Below are 17,375 nucleotides of genomic sequence, written 5' to 3'. Positions count from 1 at the left end.
AAATTTTCAACCAAACTCAGGAGGAGAGAACGTGGGCACATCACAGACCTTAAGTCTCATCAGAATTTAATAAATGCAGTGCCTCAAATATTTGAGGCTGGTGAGATAAGAAATGAGCTATTCCTGAAGACCTTCATATTGAATAATCTAGTATCAATTCTCGTGGAGAAGGCAATGGCACTCCACTCCAGTACTCTTGCCTGGAAAATCCCATGGACAGAGGAGCCTGGTAGGCTGCAGTCCATGGGGTCTCGAAGAGTCGGACACGACTGAGCGACTTCACTTTGACTTTTCACTTTCATGCATTGGAGGAGGAAATGGCAACCCACTCCAGTGTTCTTGCCTGGAGAATCCCATGGACAGAGGAGCCTGGTGGGCTGCCGTCTATGGGGTCGCACAGAGTCGGACACGACTGAAGCAACTTAGCAGCAGCAGCAGCAGCAGTATCAATTCTCGGTTTTTATCTTTCTCTGTAACACTCAATAGGGTTGATCCCTCCCTGCTTCTTTCTGTTTTCTTCATATTTGGCTGCCTCGCGCTCTTTATCGCATCAGGCAGGATCTTTGTTGTGGAGTGTGAGCTTAGATGACCCATGGGATGTGTCTTGGTTCCCCACCCAGGGATGGAACCCGTGTGCCCTGCATTGCAAGGCGATTCGTAACCGCTGGACCACCAGGGAAGCCCCAATCGCTCCCTACTTCTTGGAAGGCTTTCTGTGCTTGACTTCCAGGACGTCAGGCTTTTCATTTTTACTGGGTGCTCCTATTTTGGTCTCTTGCTGATTCAGCTCAATTCTCCAGCCTCTAAAGTTGAAGATACACCACCATTCAGTACTTGGACTTCTCCAAGCCTCACACTTCCTAGTGAGCCCCCTGCACAACACTACTTGTACTCTGATGATTCTGGAACATCTCTAACCTCTTTGTGAGCTCCAGACTTTTGCATCACAAAATTACATAATTTAATTCTCTCTGACAACACTCTTCTCTCTGTTATGAGACCACCACTGAGGTCAAAATCTCAGGAATACATCTTTACTCATTTCTTGGCCTTATACCCCACATGCACTGTATCAAATCTTATCAGCGTGCCCTTTAAAATATTTTAGAGCTGAATTATTTATTACCACCTCCAGTGCTGTTACCCTTACCAAGTTGGAATCCACTCTGGACCCCTTATGATCCGTTTTCTACTTAGCAACTAGTCTGAGCTTTTAAAATGTTAAATTTCCTGCTTCCAAATGTACACCCTTGCTAAAAACCCTACAATAACTTCTCATCGCATTGAGAATGAAATCCAAGGTGCTTCCTCCCTACGAGTCTCCTGTGATTTGAGCCCCTGGCTCTCTCTCCAGGCTCGTCTTCGTGGCCCCTTCACTGACTCGGGCCACCTGACCTGCACATGTTCTCTGAGGAGGGGGGCAATCCTGCGTCACTGTTCATTTGTCTGTTTTTTTATTGCAGTATAGTTGCTTCACAGGGTGTTTCTTCTGTACAACAAAGTGAATTCATTGTTGGTAGAAATATACCGCCCCCCTTTTTGGATTGCCTTCCCATTTAGGTCACTACAGAGTACTGAGTAGAATTCCCTGATCTATACAGAAGGTTGTCACTGCTTATCTATTTTATGCATAGGATCAATAGTATATATGTGTGTGTGTGTATATACACATATCTGCATCAATGCAGATCTCCCAATCCATCCCATTCAACCCCGTTCCCCTTCCCATATGTCTGTTCTCTACATTTATGTCTCCATTTGTACTTTCCAAATAAGATCATCTATTCCATTTTACTAGATTCCACATATAGGTATTAATATCCTATATATTTTTTCCCTTTAAGATTTACTTCACTCTATCTGACAGTCTCTAGGTCCATCCACATCTCCACAAATGTCACAATTTTGTTTCTATTTATGGCTGAGTATTATTCCATTCTATATATGTACCAGATCTACTTTATCCAGTCCTGTTGATGGATATTTATGTTGCTTCTACATCCTTGCTATTATAATCATGTTCCTGTCTTCTTAAATTTGCTTATTTCTCTCCTCAAATGTTCTTCTCCAAGAAGGCCTCAAGCTCACTTCTTCAGTTCCTTTATTGTTTCTTCAAATTATCACTCGCAGAGAGTCTAGAGCTGTGTTTCCAGTTCTATACTCTATTCCCTGTTGATCCTTCTCTCCCCTGCATTGTGCCATTTTTCTTCATAGTCGCCAAAATCCAGAACAAAAAAATATATAAAGCTGTGATTTTCAAGAAGTTAGACATCAGGTAATAAGGGAAAAACCCTGGAAGATAGAAGACAAACAAAGTCAGATATACCAGTGCCTCAGAGTACTACCAGCTGCATGGCGCCGGAGCGACTGACGAGATATCCCACACGCAAGGGTGAAGGAGAAGGCCCAGCAAGACACTTCAGTTCAGTCACTCAGTCGTGTCCGACTCTTTGCGACCCCATGAATCACAGCACGCCAGGCCTCCCTGTCCATCACCAACTCCCGGACTCTACCTAAACTCACGTTCATCGACTCGGTGATGCCATCCAGCCATCTCATCCTCTGTCATCCCCTTCTGCTCCTGCCCCCAATCCCTCCCAGCATCAGAGTCTTTTCCAATGAGTCAACTCTTTGCATGAGGTGGCCAAAGTATTGGAGTTTCAGCTTCAGCATCAGTCCTAACAATGAACACCCAGGACTGATCTCCTTTAGAATGGACTGGTTGGATCTCCTTGCAGTCCAAGGGACTCTCAAGAGTCTTCTCCAACACCACAGTTCAAAAGCATCAATTCTTCAGCACTCAGCTTTCTTCACAGTTGAACTCTCATATCCATACACGTCCACTGGAAAAACCATAGCCTTGACCAGAAGAACCTTTGTTGGCAAAGTAATGTCTCTGCTTTTCAATATACTATCTAGGTTGGTCATAACTTTCCTTCCAAGGAGTAAGCGTCTTTTAATTTCATGGCTGCAGTCACCAGCTGCAGTGATTTTGGAGCCCCAAAAATAAAGTCTGTCACTGTATCCACTGTTTCCTTATTTATTTCCCATGAAGTGTTGGGACCAGATGGCCATGATCTTAGTTTTCTGAATGTTGCGCTTTAGCCAACTTTTTCACTCTCAACTTTCACTTTCATCAAGAGGCTTTTTAGTTCCTCTTCACTTTCTGCCATAAGGGTGGTGTCATCTGCATATCTGAGGTTATTGATATTTCTCCCAGCAATCTTGATTCCAGCTTGTGCTTCTTCCAGTCCAGCGTTTCTCATGCTGTACTCTGCATACAAGGTAAATAAGCAGGGTGACAATATACAGCCTTGACGTACTCCTTTTCCTATTTGGAACCAGTCTGTTGTTCCATGTCCAGTTCTAACCGTTGCTTCCTGACCTGCATATAGGTTTCTCAAGAGGCAGGTCAGGTGGTCTGGTATTCCCATCTCTTTCAGAATTTTCCACAGTTTATTGTGATCCACACAGTCAAAGGCTTTGGCATAGTCAATAAAGCAGAAATAGATGTTTTTCCGGAACTCTCTTGCTTTTTCCATGATCCAGCAGGTGTTGGCAATTTGATCTCTGGTTCCTCTGCCTTTTCTAAAACCAGCTTGAACATCTGGAAGTTCACGGTTCATGTATTGCTGAAGCCTGGCTTGGAGAATTTTGAGCATTACTTTACTAGCATGTGAGATGAGTGCAATTGTGCAGTAGTTTGAGCATTCTTTGGCATTGCCTTTCTTTGGGATTGGAATGAAAACTGCCCTTTTCCAGTCCTGTGGCCACTGCTGAGTTTTCCAAATTTGCTGGCATATTAAGTGCAACACTTTTACAGCATCATCTTTAAGGATTTGAAATAGCTCAACTGGAATTCCATCACCTCCACTAGCTTTGTTCGTAGTGATGCTTTCTGAGGCCCACTTGACTTCACATTCCAGGATGTCTGGCTCTAGGTCAGTGATCACACCATTGTGATTATCTGGGTCATGAAGATCTTTTTTGTACAGTTCTGTGTATTCTTGCCACTTCTTCTTAATATCTTCTGCTTCTGTTAGGTCCATACCATTTCTGTCCTTTATCGAGACCATCTTTGCATGAAATGTTCCCTTGGTATCTCTAATTTTCTTGAAGAGATCTCTAGTCTTTCCCATTCTGTTGTTTTCCTCTATTTCTTTGCATTGATCGCTGAGGAAGGCTTTCTTATCTCTTCTTGATATTCTTTGAAACTCTGCATTCAGATGCTTATATCTTTCCTTTTCTCCTTTGCTTTTCACTTCTCTTCTTTTCACAGCTATTTGTAAGGCCTCCTCAGACAGCCATTTTGCCTTTTTGCATTTCTTTTCCATGGGGATGGTCTTGATCCCTGTCTCCTGTACAATGTCACAAACCTCCGTCCATAGTTCATCAGGCACTCTGTCTATCAGATCTTGCCCCTTAAATCTATTTCTGACTTCCACTGTATAATCATAAGGGATTTGATTTAGGTCATTCCTGAATGACTAGTGGCTTTCCCTACTGTCTTCAATTTAAGTCTGAATTTGGCAATAAGGAGTTCATGATCTGAGCCACAGTCAGCTCCCAGTCTTGTTTTGGCTGACTGTATAGAGCTTCTCCATCTTTGGCTGCAAAGAATATGATCAATCTGATTTCGGTGTTTACCATCTGGTGATGTCCATGTGTAGAGTCTTCTCTTGTGTTGTTGGAAGAGGGTGTTTGCTATGACAAGTGCGTTCTCTTGGCAAAACTCTATTAAAACTTGGCAAAACTCTTGCCCTGCTTCATTCTGTACTCCAAGGCCAAAATTGCCTGTTACTCCAGGTGTTTCTTGACTTCCTACTTTTGCGTTGCAGTCCCCTATAATGAAAAGGACATCTTTTGGGGGTGTTAGTTCTAAAAGGTCTTGTAGGTTTTCATAGAACCGTTCAACTTCAGCTTCTTCAGCATTACTGGTTGGGGCATAGGCTTGGATTACCGTTGAATGGTTTGCCTTGGAAACTAACAGAGATCATTCTGTCGTTTTTGAGATTGCATCCAAGTACTGCATTTTGGACTCTTTTGTTGACCATGATGGCTACTCCATTTCTTCTAAGGGATTCCTGCCCACAGTAATAGATATAATGGTCATCTGAGTTAAATTCACCCATTCCAGTCCATTTTAGTTCACTGATTCCTAGAATATTGACGTTCACTAAGAGTGAACTAAATCAGCGAACTAAAATGGACTGGAATGGGTGAATTTAACTCAGATGACCATTATATCTATTACTGTGGGCAGGAATCCCTTAGAAGAAATGGAGTAGCCATCATGGTCAACAAAAGAGTCCAAAATGCAGTACTTGGATGCAATCTCAAAAACGACAGAATGATCTCTGTTAGTTTCCAAGGCAAACCATTCAACGGTAATCCAAGCCTATGCCCCAACCAGTAATGCTGAAGAAGCTGAAGTTGAACGGTTCTATGAAAACCTACAAGACCTTTTAGAACTAACACCCCCAAAAGATGTCCTTTTCATTATAGGGGACTGCAACGCAAAAGTAGGAAGTCAAGAAGAATTGACTCATTGGAAAAGACTCTGATGCTGGGAGGGATTGGGGGCAGAAGGAGAAGAGGACGACAGAGGATGAGATGGCTGGATGGCATCACTGACTCGATGGACGTGAGTCTGGGTGAACTCCGGGAGTTGGTGATGGACAGGCAGGCCTGGCGTGCTGCGACTCATGGGGTCTCAAAGAGTCAGACACGACTGAGTGACTGAACTGAACTGAACTGACTGAATTTGCCTTGATTCATGGACCTAACATTCCAGGTTCCTATGCAGTATTTCTCTTCACAGCATCAGACTTTACTTCCATTACCAGTCACATCCACAACTGGGTATTGTTTTTCCTTTGGCTCCATCCCTTCATTCTTTCTGGAGTCATTTCTCCACTGATCTCCAGTAGCATATTGGTCACTTACCGACCTGGGGAGTTCCTCTTTCAGTATCCTATCATTTTGCCTTTTCATACTGTTCATGGGGTTCTCCAGGCAAGAATACTAAAGTGGTTTGCCATTCCCTTCTCCAGTGGACCACATTCTGTCAGACCTCTCCACCATGACCCGTCTGTCTTGGGTGGCCCCACACAGCATGGCTTAGTTTCATTGAGTTAGACAAGGCTGTGGTCTGTGTGATCAGATTAGCTAGTTTTCTGTGATTGTGGTAGTGGGGCAGCTGCGACGGACCACGCAGGAAGTGCGGCCAAGAGAGGCTACTCCACGCCCAAGGTCAGGGGCAGCGACCTAGAGCACCAGGCTGCAACAGCGCAGGAGCGGCCAAGAGGAGCTACCCCATGCCCGAGGTCAGGGGTGGTGGACGAGAGGAGCAAACTCACGTCCTAGAAGCGGAGGCTGCGCAGGCAGGAGGGCCGAGAGGAGCTACTCCACGTTCAAGGTTAGAAGGGGCGACTCGTCCAAGGTAAGGAGCAGCGGCTGTGCTTTGCTGGAGCAGCTGTGAAGAGATACCCCATGTCCAAGGCAAGAGAAACCCAAGTAAGACGGTAGGTGTTGCTAGAGGGCATCAGAGGGCAGACACACTGAAACCATAATCACAGAAAACTAGCCAATCTGATTACACAGACCACAGCAGGACAGTAGGAGGGGTGAAATTGTGTTTAGAATCAAACTCATTCCCACCAAAGACACTCAGAGGGCTCAAACAAACCTTCTGCGCACCAGGACCCAGAGACTGAAACAGAACTGTGTTTGAGCACCTCCGGAGGATGTACGGGTTAGCAGTGGACTGGCGCAGGGGCAGGGGCTCTGGGTTCAGCAGACCTGGGTATGGCATAAGCCCTCTTGGAGGAGGTCACCATTAACCCCACCATAGAGCCTCCACAACTTACACAGGACTGAGAAACAGACTCTGGGAGGGCACAAAGAGGACCTTGTGGGCACCAGGACCCAGGAGAAAGGAGCAGTGACCCCACAAGAGACTGACCCAGACTTGCCTGCGAGTGTCCAGGAGTCTCTCAGAGGCGTGGGCCAGCCATGGCCTGCTGCAGGGCTGGGGGCACTGAGTGTAGCAGTGCATCATGGGACCTTTTGAAGAAGGTCACCATTATCTTCATCACCTCAACTATAGTTTGAAAGTGAAAGTGAAGTCACTCAGTCGTGTCCGACTCTTTGTGACCCCATGGCCTGTAGCCCACCAGGCTCCTCCCTCCATGGCATTTTCAAGGCAAGAATATTGGAGTGGGTTGCCATTTCCTTCTCCAGGGGATCTTCCTGATGCAGGGATCGAACCCAGGTCTCCCGCATTGCAGGCAGATGCTTGGCCCCAGGTAAATAACAGGGAGGGAACATAGGCCCACCTATCAACAGAAATTTGGATTAAAGATTTACTGAGCATGGCCCCGCCCATCAAAACAAGACCCAGTTTCCCGCTCAGTCTCTCCTTTCAGGAAGCTTCCATAAGCCTCTTATCCTTCTCCTTCTGAGGGCAGACACTGAAAACCACAATTACAGAAAACTAACCAATCTGATCACATGGACCAAAGCCTTGTCTAACTCAATGAAACTATGAGCCATGCTGTGTAGGGCCATCTAAGATGGACGGGTCATGGTGAAGAGTTCTGACAAATGTGGTCCACTGGAGAAGGGAAAGTCAAACCACTTCAGTATTCTTGCCTTGAGAACCCCATGAACAGTGTGAAAAGGCAAAAAGATAGGACACTGAAAGATGAACTCCCCAGGTTGGTGGGTGCCCAATATGCTACTGTCTCCAGTGGAGAAATGACTCCAGAAAGAATGAAGGGACGGAACCAAAGGAAAAACAATACCTAGTTGTGGATGTGACTGGTGACGGAAGTAAAGTCTGATGCTGTGAAGAGAAACACTGCATAGGAACCTGGAATGTTAGGTCCATGAATCAAGGCAAATTGGAAGTGGTCAAACAGGAGATGGCAAGAGTGAACATCAACATTTTAGGAATCAACTAATGAAAAGGGACTGGAGTGGGTGAATTTAACGCAGATGATCACTACATCTACTACTCTGGGCAACAAGAGTAGAAAAAGACATGGAGTGGCCTTGGAAGAAATGGAGTGGCCATCACAGTCAACAACAGAGACCGAAATGCAATATTTGGGTCAGTCTCAGAAACAACAGAATCATCTCTGTTCGTTTCCAAGGCAAACCATTCAATATCACAGTAATCCAAGTCTATGCCTCAACCAGTAATGCTGAAGAAGCTGAAGTTGAATGGTTCTATGAAGACCTACAAGAGCTTCTAGAACTAATGCCCGAAAAAGATGTCCTTTTTGTTATAGGGGACTGGAATGCAAAAGTAGGAAATCAAGAAATACCTGGAGTAACATGCAAATTTGGCCTTGGAGTACAGAATGAAGCAGGGAAAAGGCTAATAGAGTTTCACCAAGAGAATGCACTGGTCACAGCAAACACCCTCTTCCAACAACATAAGAGAAGACTCTACACATGGACATCACCAGATGGTCAATACTGAAATCAGTATTGATCATATTCTTTGCAGCCAAAGATGGAGAAGTTCTATACAGTCAGCAAAAACAAGACTGGGAGCTGAATGTGGCTCAGATCAAGAATTCCTTATTGCCAAATTCAGACTTAAATTGAAGAAAGTAGGGAAAACCACTAGACCATTCAGGTATGATCTATATCAAGTCCCTTATGATTATACAGTGGAAGTCAGAAATAGAATCAAGGGATTAGATCTGATAGACAGAGTGCCTGAAGAACTAGGGACAGAGGTTCATGACATTATACAGGAGGCAGGGATCAAGACCATCCCCATGAAAAAGAAATGCAAAAAGGCAAAATTGTTGTCTGAGGAAGCCTTACAGATAGCTGTGAAAAGAAGAGAAGCAAAAGGCAAAAGAGAAAAAGAAAGATATACCCATTTGAATGCAGAGTTTCCAACAGCAGGGAGAGATAAGAAAGCCTTCCTCAGTGATCATCCAAAGAAAAAAATGAAAACAACAGAATGGGAAAGACTAGAGATCTCTTCAAGAAAATTAGAGATACCAAGGGAATATTTCATGCAAAGATGGGCTCTATAAAGGACAGAAATGGTATGGACCTAACAGAAGCAGAAGATATTAAGAAGAAGTGGCAAGAATACACAGAAGAACTGTACAAAAAAAATCTTCATGACCCAGATAATCACGATGGTGTGATCACTTACCTAGAGCCAGACATCCTGGAATTTAAAGTCAAGTGGGCCTTAGGAAGCATCACTATGAACAAAGCTAGTGGAGGTGATGGAATTCCAGTTGAGCTATTTCAAATCCTAAAAGATGATGCTGTGAAAGTGCTGCACTCAATATGCCAGCAAATTTGGAAAACTCGGCAGTGGCCACAGGACTGGAAAAGACCAGTTTTCATTCCAATCCCAAAGAAAGGCAATGCCAAAGAATGCTCAAACTACCGCACAATTGCACTCATCTCACACGCTAGTGAAGTGATGCTCAAAATTCTCCAAGCCAGGCTTCAACTGTACGTGAACTGTGAACTCCCAGATGTTCAAGCTGGATTTAGAAAAGGTAAAGGAACCAGAGATTGAATTGCCAACATCCACTGGATCATTGAAAAAGCAAGAGAGTTCCAGAAAAACATCTACTTCTGCTTTATTGACTAGGCCAAAGCCTTTGACTGTGTGGATCACAACAGACTATTTAAAATTCTTCAAGAGATGGGAATACCAGACCACCTGACCTGCCTCTTGAGAAATCTGTATGCAGGTCAAGAAGCAACAGTTAGAACTGAACATGGAACAACGACTGGTTCCAAATCAGGAAAGGAGTATGTCAAGGCTGTATATTGTCACCCTGCTTATTTAACTTATATGCAGAGTACATCATGAGAAATGCTGGGCCGGATGAAGCACAAGCTGGGATCAAGATTGCTGGGAGAAATATCAGTAACCTCAGATGTGCAGATGAAACCACCCTTATGGCGGAAAGTGAAGAAGAACTAAAGAGTTTCTTGATGAAATTGAAAGAGGAGAGTGAAAAAATTGGCTTAAAGCTCAACATTCAGAAAACTAAGATCATGGCATCTGGTCCCATCACTTCATAGGAAATAGATGGGGAAACAGTGGAAACAGAGGCACATTTTTTTGGAGGGGGTTGGGGGGGGCAGCTCTAAAATCAACACAGATGGTGACTACAGCCATGAAATTAAAAGATTCTTGCTCCTTGGAAGAAAAGTTATGACCAACCTAGACAGCATATAAAAAGCAGCGGCATTACTTTGCCAACAAGTCTGTCTAGTCAAAGCTATGGTTTTTCCAGTGGTCATGTATGGATGTGAGAGTTGGACTATAAAGAAAGCTGAACACCGAAGAATTGATGCTTTTGAACTGTGGTGTTGGAGAAGACTCTTGAGAGTCCCTTGGACTGCAAGGAAATCCAACCAGTCAACCCTAAAGGAAATCAGTGCTGAATATTCATTGGAAGGACTGATGCTGAAGCAGAAACTTCAATCCATTGGCCAATGTGAAGAACTGACTCATTGGAAAAGACCCTGATGCTGGGAAAGATTGAAGGCGGGAGGAGAAGGGGACGACAGAGGATGAGATGGTTGGATGATATCACCGACTCGATGGACATGAATTTGAGTAAACTCTGGAAGTTGGTGATGGACAGGGAGGCCTGGCATGCTGCAGTCCATGGGGTTGCAAAGAGTTGGACACGACTGAGCAACTGAACTGAACTGAACTGACTGACTTGGATGAGACTCCAGTTCATGAGATCAGGACAGAAGATCAGGTGTAGCCTAGAACATTTCCTCTCTTGAGGAGATAGAACTAAGAGTTCGGGGGGATAAACACAACCTGAAATGCATTTGAGAAGGGCATTTATTGTGCTTCTGTTTGATAGAATGTTCTGTATATGTTTGTACATATCCATTTGGTCTAAGGCATATATGTTTCCTTATTAATTTTCTTTCTGGATGACATATCCATTATTGAAAGCATGATATTGAAGTCCCCTATTATTATATTTTGTCTACTTCTTCAAATCTGTTAGTATTTCCTTAATATATTCAGATGTTTTGATGTTGGGTGCACATATATTTTGGGCTCCCCAGGTGGCTCAGTGATAAAGAATTAGCCTGTGGATATAGGAGATACAGGAGATGTGGGTTCCATCTTTGGGTCAGGGAGATCCCCTGGAGAAGGAAATGGCAACCCACTCCAGTATTCGTGCCTGGGAAATCCCATGGACAGAGGAGCCTGGCGGGCCACAGTCCGTGAAGTTGCGAAGACTAGGACACCACTGAGCAGGTGTGCACGCACGTATTTTTTATAATTGTTTTCCTTCTTTTGATGACTTGTCCCTGTATTACTATGTAATGATCTTTCTTGTCTCTGGTTGCAGTTGTTTATCTGACATAAGTTCACCCTGCTCTCTTTTGTTTTCCATTTGGATGGTCTATTTTTTCCTATTGCTTCACTTTGAGCCTGTGTGTGTCCTTAAAGCTAAAGTGAGTCTCTTGTAGGCAGCATATAGTCGGGTCTTGTTTTGTGAGCAATTCAGCCACTCTGTGTCTCCTTCATTGTCATTGAATTTAATCCATTTATATGTAACATAATTAATAGGTAAGTTCTTACTACTGCCATCTTTTTTTCTGACTATTTTGAGGTTCCTTTCTTCCTCTCACTGCTTTTCTTTACAAATAGATGCTTTTCCAGAATGGTATACTTTGATCCCCTTTGCTTTCTCTAATATTTACTATGGATTTTTGCTTTGCTATTGCCCTATACATAAATCATTATATAAATATATGGTTGTTGGTTGTAAGTTGTGTCCAATTCTTTGTGACCCCATGGACTGTAGCCCCCCAGAGCCCTCTCGCCATGGAATTTCCCAGGCAAGAATGCTGGAGTGGATTGCCATTTCTTTCTCCAGGGGATCTTCCTGACTCAGAGATCAAACCTGCATCTCTTGCATTGCAGGTGAATTCTTTACCACTGAGCCACCAGGGAAGCTCACTACAGTCTATTTAAAACTGAAAATGAAAGTGAAAGTAAAGTTGCTTAGTCATGTCTGACTCTTTGCGATCCCATGGACTGTAGCCTACCAGGCTCCTCCATCCATGGGATTCTCCAGGCAAGAGTACTGGAGTGGGTTGCCATTTCCTTCTCCAGGGGATCTTCCCTACCCAGGGATCAAACCCAGGTCTCCTGCATTGCAGGCAAACTCTTTACCATCTCAGCCACCAGGGAGGTGATTATATATTAAGTTTAAAACTGATTACGTATTACTTTCAATTGCATAAGAAAAGTCTGTTTTTTTACTCCCCTGTAGGTGCTTTGGTTTTGATGTCATATTTTTCACCTTTTATTTTTATTTTTGGGGGGGTATAGTTGCATTACTCCCTTGTGTTAGCTTCTGTGACACCACGGAGTGAATCAGCTACATGTGTACATATGTCATAATAAACTGTGGAAAATCCTGAGAGATGGGCATACCAGACCACCTGACCTGCCTCGAGAAACCTATATGCAGGTCAGGAAGCAACGGTTAGAACTGGACATGGAACAACAGACTGGCTCCAAATAGGAAAAGGAGTACCTCAAGGCTGTATATTGTCACTCTGCTTATTTAACTTATATGCAGAGTACATCATGAAAACGCTGGGCTGGAAAAAGCACAAGCGGGAATCAAGATTGCCAGGAGAAATATCAATAACCTCAGATATGCAGATGACATCACCCTTATGGCAGAAAGTGAAGAGGAACTAAAAAGCCTCTTGATGAAAGTCAAAGAGGAGAGTGAAAAAGTTGACTTAAAGCTCAATATTCAGAAAACAAAGATCATGGCATCTGGTCCCATCACTTCATGGGAAATAGATGGGGAAACAGTGGAAACAGTGTCAGATTTTATTTTGGGGGGCTCCAAATTCACTGCAGATGGTGATTGCAGCCATGAAATTAAAAGACGCTTACTCCTTGGAAGGAAAGTTATGACCAACCTAGATAGCATATTCAAAAGCAGAGACATTCATTACTTTGCCAACAAAGGTTCGTCTAGTCAAGGCTATGGTTTTTCCAGTGGTCATGTATGGATGTGAGAGTTGGACTGTGAAGAAAGCTGAGCACCGAAGAATTGACGCTTTTGAACTGTGGTGTTGGAGAAGACTCTTGAGAGTCCCTTGGACTGCAAGGAGATCCAACCAGTCCATTCTGAAGGAGATCAGCCCTGGGATTTCTTTGGAAGGAATGATGCTAAAGCTGAAACTCCAGTACTCTGTCCACCTCATGCGAAGAGTTGACTCATTGGAAAAGACTCTGATGCTGGGAGGGATTGGGGGCAGGAGGAGAAGGGGACGACAGAGGATGAGATGGCTGGATGGCAATACGGACTCGATGGACGTGAGTTTGAGTGAATTCCAGGAGTTGGTGATGAACGGGAGGCCTGATGTGCTGCGATTCATGGAGTCACAGAGCCGGACACGACTGAGCGACTGAACTGAACTGAACTGAACTGATACATATATCCCCTCCCTCTTGGACCTACCTCCCACCCCCTCATCCCACCCCCTCGGTTATCATGGAGCTGAGAGCTGAGCTCCCTGAACGATATAGCAGGTTCCCACTAGCTATCTAGTGGGATTTAGATTACCTGTACTAGATTTTACTTACCTGGCTCCTGAGAAACCTGCGTGCAGGTCAAGAAGCAACAGTTAGAACTTTACGTGGAACAACTGACTGGTTAAAACTTGGGAAAGGTGTACAACAAGGCTTTATAATGTCACCCTGTTTGTTTAACATATGCAGACTACATCATGCAAAATGCCAGCCTGGATAATTCATAAACTGGAATTGAGATTACCAGGAGAAATATCAACAGCCTCAGATATGCAGATGACACCACCCTAATGGCAGAAAGCAAAAAGGAACTAAAAGCCTCTTGTTGAGGGTGATAGAGTGAAAAAGCTGGCTTAACACTCAACATTCAAATTATTAACACTATGCCATCTGGTCTCATCACTTCATGGCAAATAGAAGAGGAGAAGTAGACAGATTTTCTTTTCTTGGGCTCTAAAATCACTGCAGATGGTGACTGCAGCCATGAAATTAAAAGATGCTTGCTCCTTGGAAGGAAAGATGTAACAAACCTAGACAGTGTATTAAAAAGCAGAGACATCACTTTGCCGACAAAGTGATGTCAAAGCTATGGTTTTTCCAGTAGTCATGTATGGATGTGAGAGTTGGACCATAAAGAAGTCTGAGTGCTGAAGAATTGACACTTTTGAATTGTGCTAGAGAAGACTCTTGAGAGTCCCTTGGACAGCGAAGAGATCAAACCAGTCAATCCAAAATGAAATCAACCCTGAATATTCATTGGAAGGACCGATGCTGAAGCTGAAGCTCCAGTCATTTGGCCCCCTGATGCAAACAGCCAGCTCATTGGAAAAGACCCTGATGCTGGGAAAGATTGAGGGCAGGAGGAGAAGGGGGCTGGAGAGGATGAAATGGTTAGATAGCATCACCGACTCATTGGACATGAATTTGAGCAAACTTCGGGAGATAGAGAAGGATAGGGAGCCTGGGCATGCTGCAGTTCATGGTGCCACAAAGAGTCGGACACAACTTAGCAACCGAACAGCAACAATCCAGTTATGAAGATTTACTGAGTTCTTTGCTGACGTCGTGTTTCCCTTGATGCTTGGTGATCCCTGTAGCCTTGTGTAGGTATCTGCACATTTGAAGCAGCGGTCACCTCTTTCAGTCTCTACAGACTGACGTCAGTATGAAGACCGTTTGTGGAGAGGGATCCACTAGAGCTTGTTGTGGCCCCGGGTCTAAGACTGCAGGGCTCTAAATGCAAGAGTACGTGGTGGCTCTGGTCTGGGGTTTCTGAGGTCTGGAAAGCTCAAGCTGATGGGGACCATGACACTCACACGGTTCTCAGTGTTGTTAGACTGCTGAAGGGGTCTGCAGAGGCTTCAGGAGCTGGTGGGGTCCTTGGATGCACTTCTGTGTCCACCAGTTAGGGAGCAGGGCAGGCCAGCCGGGGTGGCATGCAGGGCGGTGCACACACGCCTGAGCGGCAGGGCTCAGCTGCCTGAGTAGCGACGAGGCCGGGCTGCGGACACATACATAGACTGAGGGCCCGTGGCAGTGGCTCTGGGCGAGTGCACAGGCTCCGCAGCTGTGGGGACCCTTGCTGTCAACAGGCACTCCCGTGACTGCTGGGCATTCCCACTGGCACAGTCGGGAGCAAGGTCAAGGAGATGCAAACACACGGATAGATGGGTTAGCTGCAGGGGAGCCCAACAGTGCATGCCAGTGTCAGGAGAGAAGGCTGGTTCTGGGTCCACAAGCAGTCTGCAGGAAGGGGTTCGGGGCTGTCCACATACTCCACTGTGATTGCAGGCTCTCATCACAGGTACACATGGCGGCGGCCTGTGATGGGGCTCAGGCCAGCGGCGTGCAGATGCGCAGCGGGAGGTGCAGGCCCACTGTGTGTACATGGCAATGGGGTTCGCTGCAGCGATCTAGGGTGTGTCTTGCCCCCCGGGCTGCTGCAGACCTCAGGGTTGACTGCCAGTGTGGATCCTGTGCTCCAGGGGGAGCTGGAGAGTGGGGAGGAGGGAGGAGGGAGATACTCAAGCTGCTGGCGTCTGCAAAGATGAAACCGATAGGAAGGAAGCATCCGTGAGGAAGTCTGCAGGTGGGGTGGGGGGCGTCCGTGGTGGCTGTGCCACCTTTGGTTTCTTGAGCTGCAAAACCCACTGGGACACCCTGTATAGGACGCCCCTGGGCACCGTGGTCACTCCCACCACATGGCTCTTACTGGTTGCCACTGCCCTTTTCCTGTTCCCAACTGTCTGCTATTCATCTCAGCCTCACTGGGTCTCTGGGTGGGGTGGGTCCAAAGAGGGTCCTCCGGGAAGTGCCCCCAGGAGGCTGGGGAAGCTGGTCAGTCACACTCCTCTGCCTTTCCTGGCAAGGGGCACTCTTCTGAGCTGGGGAGTTCCCTCTCAGCACTGACCAGCTTCAGTCCGGAGGAGGGGACGATGTGGGCAACATGAAGCTGTCACTTCCTTCCCTTTCTGTGCGGTTTATCCCCAGGCTTTCTGTTTCACTGTGCTGCCGAGGTTCTACATGAGCTCCTGAGCTCTCCCGGAGGAGTTTTTGCTCATGGATCGCTGCCTAAGGGTTGATTTCCGTTGGGGAACAGTGGCTAGAGTCTTCTGCTCTGTCATTTTGGTGACGTCACTCCTTAGCATGTATTACGTTGGGGTCCCCAGAAAGGGATGAGTGAGGAAAAAAAAGTAAGGAAACCATGGATGGACACTTTTCTAGCTTGATGAAAACGATAAACCCACATATATAAAAGAAGTTAAAAAAAAAAACTCATGCACAAAGCGTGAAGAAAACTATAGTAAGGAGCATCATAATCGAATTCCTCAAAACTAATGACAGATGAAAATACTGAAAACATCAAGAGAAAAAAAGCACGTTACCTACAGAAGACCAGGGATAAAGAGGACAACAGATACTTCACTGAAGCCAATAAAAGAGAAAAATCACCATTAAAATGTTGAAATGTAAAAAAGAAGATTGTCTAGAATTCCATACATAGGAAACATATTTCAAAAATAAAAGCAAAGACTCTTTCAGAAATACAAAAGTTGATGAACTGATCACATCTCCAGCAGATCTGTGGTACCAAGAAACAAAAAAAAGTTAAACAATGTACTTAAGAAGAAAGAAAATGGTACTGAGTGGAAATATTAATCTACACAAAAGAGTGAAATCACCAACAATGGTAACTAGATGAGTGGATGTATAAAATTTTCCTTATTATTTATTTAAGTTTATCTAGAAGATAACTGAGTATTGAACAAAAAAAAATAAAGAGATCTGGTGGGATTCTTGACATATGTAAAAGTAAAACGTACATAACAAAACCATGAAGGGCAGGAGAGGGTAAATGAAACATACTATTATAAGCTCTTATACCACACATAAGGTGCTATAATATCATTTGAAAGTAAACTAACAACTCAAATAGGTATACTAATAACCCTAAGCAATTACGTACAAAAATGTGATAGCTAATGTCAATAAAAATATAACAAAACCAAAAAATACCCAACCAAAAAAAAAGACAAATGAAAAGAGAATAAAGAAAAAATGAAACAAATAGAAAGCAAATAGCAAAATGATAGATTATAATCTAACTATATTAACTACCACATGAAATGCAAATATTCTAAACAAACCACTTAAAAAGCAAGGGCAGTCATGCTGGATGTATAAACAAGACCTACACATGCAAGGAGAGAAGGCAACGGCACCCACTCCAGCACTCTTGCCTGGAGAGTCCCATGGACGGAGGAGCCTGGTGGGCCGCAGT

Source organism: Bos indicus, chromosome 16 (genome assembly GCF_029378745.1).
Source record: "Bos indicus isolate NIAB-ARS_2022 breed Sahiwal x Tharparkar chromosome 16, NIAB-ARS_B.indTharparkar_mat_pri_1.0, whole genome shotgun sequence".
Classification (NCBI taxonomy): domain Eukaryota; kingdom Metazoa; phylum Chordata; class Mammalia; order Artiodactyla; family Bovidae; genus Bos; species Bos indicus.
The sequence above is the reverse complement of the archived record's forward strand: the minus strand, read 5'-3'. Positions refer to the sequence as shown.